The sequence below is a fragment of the Miscanthus floridulus genome, chromosome 3 (assembly GCF_019320115.1).
Source record: "Miscanthus floridulus cultivar M001 chromosome 3, ASM1932011v1, whole genome shotgun sequence".
Taxonomy (NCBI): domain Eukaryota; kingdom Viridiplantae; phylum Streptophyta; class Magnoliopsida; order Poales; family Poaceae; genus Miscanthus; species Miscanthus floridulus.
The window spans coordinates 116,576,259-116,581,629 of NC_089582.1; positions in this window are offsets into that span (position 1 = coordinate 116,576,259).

Sequence of the window (5,371 nt, forward strand, 5' to 3'; positions counted from 1 at the left end):
GGGATCAGTAGGAGAATCCTCAAGCCGTAGCTCCTGAAGAAGAGAACTAGAATCCAGAAGAGCTCCCAGAGTGCTCTAATCACCGCCCCACTTCTTTTCTCAAAGGCAAGCCCTAGTGTTTACAAAATATTACTAGAGTCCTTTATGATTGATGCATTAGGTTATAAGAGTTGACTGAAAACACTTGATGCATGAAGCTACCTTGTCCAGATATATACACCTTTAACCCTGTGTAGGTCTAGGATTGAGTATATGCTTAGCCATGCTTAGACCGGTAGAAGTCGGATGATTTTCTATCACCTGTGAGATATAGGTGGATACCGAAGCGTGGTTGGCTATATTTGCTATCGTGGAAAAGAACCATGGGGTAATGTAAATGGAGACCGGGTGGGATATTGATAGAGAAGCAACAAGACATGGAGGTCTTGGGTGTGGATCTATCATCGTCTATGTCGATCAAGGACCGTACCATTGTTGGAACTTTTTGAAAAGATTAAATGCATGCCTATCACTTAGCTGGTCGGATAACTCATTTCGACCACGAAGCCGAGTAGCTCAACTCAGGTCGGGCCCTGCTCTGTCAAAGTGCGCACTCTGGATGGAAGTAAGGATGTGCGAGGAGTGGATCAATAGACCGTGGGCAAGCATGACCTGAGCAACCTAGTCTAGGACCGTGGGCAGGCATGGCTTGAACAACCTGGCTACCGTTAGTCCTTGATTGTGCGGCGCTGGGCGAACTCACGAAATGTGGACCTGAGTTGTAGCAAAGGTGAACTAAGACGACTAATGATCTGGTTTGCCTGGGTTTGTGTTAGGAATAAATTTCTAGCTGATTGAAATCGATTTGAATCGTCGTCTCTCCCGGATAGTGAGAAACTTGGCTAGCTCCAACATCGTAGTAATTGTATTGTGGAATGTGATGGTTCGGATAAACATGGAATTACTATATTGGCTATGGTTACTATTGTATGCTCTTAAAATGATATACCACATGTTTGCCATAGGATAGTTGCTAATCTAGAGATGGATAGTTATAATTAACTTGATGACAGAACTATAATTGTATAACTGAGTTAATCGCTTTTTATGTAAAATATTGTTAAGCTACCTCCACTTATAAAGCCTTGCATAATCCTTAGAGTTAATTTATTTCTAGTTTATGATGGGTAAGTCTAGCTGAGTACCTTCTCATACTTAGGGTTTTATTCCTATTGTTGCAGATGGTACTGTCTATCACGGATATTGCAAGAATTGCTTTTATCCCACCATGGAAGAGGAGTGAGCCTTGGGCAGGCATCTTTAATAATCCTTCTATCATGCTTTTGTGGATTGTGATCATATGTTGGCACCGTATTTGAACTATGTTGGCAAATACTACTTTCGAACTTTAATTTGCTTCCGCTACTATCTATCAAACTTGGTTTGTAATAACTTTATTTCGTACTCTGATGATGGAACTGTATTAGTGAACTTTATGTAATATGTGACATGGATTTTGAATCCTGTACGATCTTGGTTGTATGTGGATCATTTATCGAGACCTGTCGTGGTACTCGACAGACTACCGAGTTTATATGAGCTCAAGTATGACTGTGTGACCGCTTGCAGTCTGCCATTATACTTGTGCTCTTATAAATTGGTCGGTTCTGCGACAGCTGACATCAGAGCAAGATTCAACATTAATTACCACATGTGTATTGAAAATAAAGGTTTTTGTTTTCCAAAACCATTTTCTAGCAACTAATAGCTATATAAATAGGTATTTGAAACCTAGAGTTGAAATCTAAAGTGTGCTAATGATCACTTTCTTTATGTCTAATTAAGGACTCTTAGGTGTCTACTTAAGTACTAACATGTGGGTTTTTACTTTCGTCGTCCATACGGCGTGCTATTGTATGGATACCACTCACTTGAATGGTAATGTATGGATCAAATGCCTCTACGCCAAGGTAAGAATGTAAGTTGATGAGTGGCATGACCGCAAGATGTGAGCATGCGGTCGGGGAGAGCTATATTTGGTACGACTATGTATGCATGCTTGCATGTGTATATGGTGCTTATTTAATTGTGGGTAATAAACTATCATCGGGTAGCTTTGATATGAAAGTATATGTATGGGTATACATATATGGAAGTATTTAGATTACAACTTAGAGCCTAGATTTATATTATGCATATATAATTGTGGGGTTGGGTTGAAATGTAACTCTTGTGCAGGTACACTAACAACAAAACATGTAGTCCGATTAGTTACGCTATATATGAGAGAACGTACGTATGCCACCGTGTATGTTGCTAGAAATAATTTTTCCTAAGTTTCTAAGGACGTACGGAACGTGCATGCATCATGATAAATAATTATTTAATATTTGCATTGTTCCTACCCTTATAGATCTCTTACTCGGTTATGTAACTCTTATCCATTATGACTTTGTCTCACGAGAGTTTCCTGTTGATGTTTGGAACTCCTGCTTTGCTTTGGAGAGTCTCGCACTTTGTGGGGTATTATGAACTGCCCCTCTATCACTGGAATGAAGTATACCTAGAGGGACTTGCGCCAACAGCTTGCACAGGCCCAGCATGTAGTGATGGATCTTCAACATGAGGTGCATTATCTGAACAACCAACTGCACCTGATCCTTAATAAGGAAGACGAAGATCCAGAAATGTTAGTAGAAGATGATGGCTGGGATGAGGATGATCCTATCTTCGACCTCGACAACGACCATAATGAAGATTAGAGTCACCTAGTGACTAGTATGTTAATACACTGTGAGCCCGATAAGTGATCAAATTGGTGATGTTATGTTGCGAGAATGAATTATTATGCCTCTATTTTTATTGTATGAATTTAAGATTCTCTCCAGTAATTTTAGTTTGGCATGATTATACAATTCATCTACAATCACTTGACGTCATCCAATAATCACTTATTGTTGCGACTTTGCATATGACTCGCACCCATGCCAGAGCAGTCAATAGCCAAGGGGGCAATGATGGTGACTTGCCACCACCGCCACCATCGTCTGCTAATGAGTTCTTTGCTCAATTTTTGGGAAGTCAAAGGACTATGGAGGAAGCCCTGTGCCTCATTAAGTAGAACACGACTCGTGCCTACCCACAGCAGCAGGGGCCTGAGCTAAACCAGTACAACACCTTCAAGGATTTTCTGGATACCAAGCCTCCTATTTTCAAGGTGGTAGAGGAACCACTCCAGGTGGATGAATGGCTCAACACTATTGAGCAAAAGTTTCATCTGCTAAGGGTCACCGAGCACCAGAAGGCAGAGTATGTGTCCCATCAGCTGTAGGGACCGGCCAGGATTTGGTGGACCCATTTTCTGTCCTCTCTACCTGCAAATGCACAGGTCACATGGGAGTAGTTCAAGTTAGCCTTTAGGCATCATATTCCCCCAGGGCTGATGCGCATGAAGGCAGCTAAATTTATGCGACTCACACAAGGGACCAAGACCGTTACTAAGTATATGCATGCTTTCAACAACCTGTCTTGGTATGCCCTAGGTTTTGTTGACACCGAAGAAAAGAAGATAGAAAGCTTCAAGCGAGGTCTTGGCATGAAGTTGATGAAGACTATGGCCAACTCCAAGTGCACCACCTACAAGGAGTTCATCAGTGATGCATTGACTCAGGAGAACCACAACAATCTGCATGCGGCAGCAAAGAGCCACAAGAGGGCAGCTAAGGTAGGCACCTTAGGATCTTCTCAGTCCAGAGCTCCAATGGTAGCTAGGCCATAGTTTCAACCACCAGCACCCAAGTTTCGACCTCCTCCACCAAAAGCTCAGAACAACCGACCCTAGAAGGTGTTTCGTAAGGCGTTCACTATTGCCTTACCCAAGGGGAATGGAGGGCAAGGAAGCTCCACAGGACCTAAGAACAGTCACTCCTGCTTCAACTGTAATCAAGTAGGTCATTGGGCCAAGGAATGCCCCCATCCTAAGAAGAACAACAATCAAAACCAGAATAATCAGAGACAGGCAAATCCTAAGGCACGTCCTGGATACGTGCATTATACTACTATTGAAGAGGTGCCTGTAGGAGAAGTTGTCACTGCTGCTATGTTTCTTGATAGCAAGCATCCCACCATTGTTTTATTTGATTCGGGAGTTTCTCATTCATTTATGAGCCAATCATTTGCATCTAGACATGATCAGAAAGTAATTGAGGTAAGCAAGGGTGGTTATAGTATAAGTTTAGCTAGAGCTACTATCTCTACAAACAAGATGGTTAGAAATGTGCTCATCTCTATACAAGAGAGGGAGTATATGATGGATCTGATAGTACTGCTTGGTTTATCTATAGATGTGATCTTACACATGAAATGGATGAGCGATCATGGTGTCCTCATTGATACTAGCACTTGTACTATTATATTGAGAGAACCAAAGGGAGGTAATGCTTTCCTAGTACCACTTTCCTGAAATTTTGAACTCCAATACTTGGCTTGTGCTATTCAAGCCACTACCCTGTGTGATATCCCAGTGGTTTGTGAGTTTCCTAATGTATTTCTAGATAAGTTACCAGGTTTACCACCTAATATGGATGTAGAATTTAAGATTGAGTTAGTGTTAGGTACGACACCTATCTCAAGAAGACCCTATAGGATGCCACCAAATGAGCTAGCTGAACTTAAAATTTAGTTACAAAAATGGTTGGACAAAGGTCTCATTCAACCTAGTTTGTCTCCATGGGGATGTCTAGCATTGTTTGTAAAGAAGAAGGACAAGTCCTTCAGAATGTGTGTGGATTATAGGCCACTTAATGCTGTAACCATAAAAAATAAGTATCCTTTGCCTCGTATCGATATCTTGTTCGATCAGTTGGCAAAAGCAAAGGTATTCTCAAAGATTGACTTGAGGTTAGGCTATCATCAGATAAAGATTAGGCCAGAGGACATACCTAAAATAACTTTCTCCACTAGGTATGGCTTGTATGAGCATTTGGTCATGTCTTTTGGACTAACAAATGCTCCTACCTACTTCATGTACTTGATGAATTCAGTATTCATGCCCGAGCTCGACAAGTTCATGGTTGTGTTTATCGATGATATCTTGATTTATTCAGAGAATGAGGCAGATCATGCAGAGCATCTGAGAATTGTTCTGTCCAGATTGAGGGAACATAAGTTATATGCGAAGTTTAGCAAATGTGAATTTTGGTTGAGTAAAGTACCTTTCTTGGGTTACATCTTATCGAGAGATGGAATTTTTGTAGACCCATCTAAAGTACAAGAGGTCATGGATTGGAAGGCCCCAACTTCGGTTCATGAAGTTTGGAGTTTTCTAGGGTTAGCAGGTTACTATCGTCGTTTCATTCTAGATTTCTCCAAGATAGCTAAACCCATGACTAGG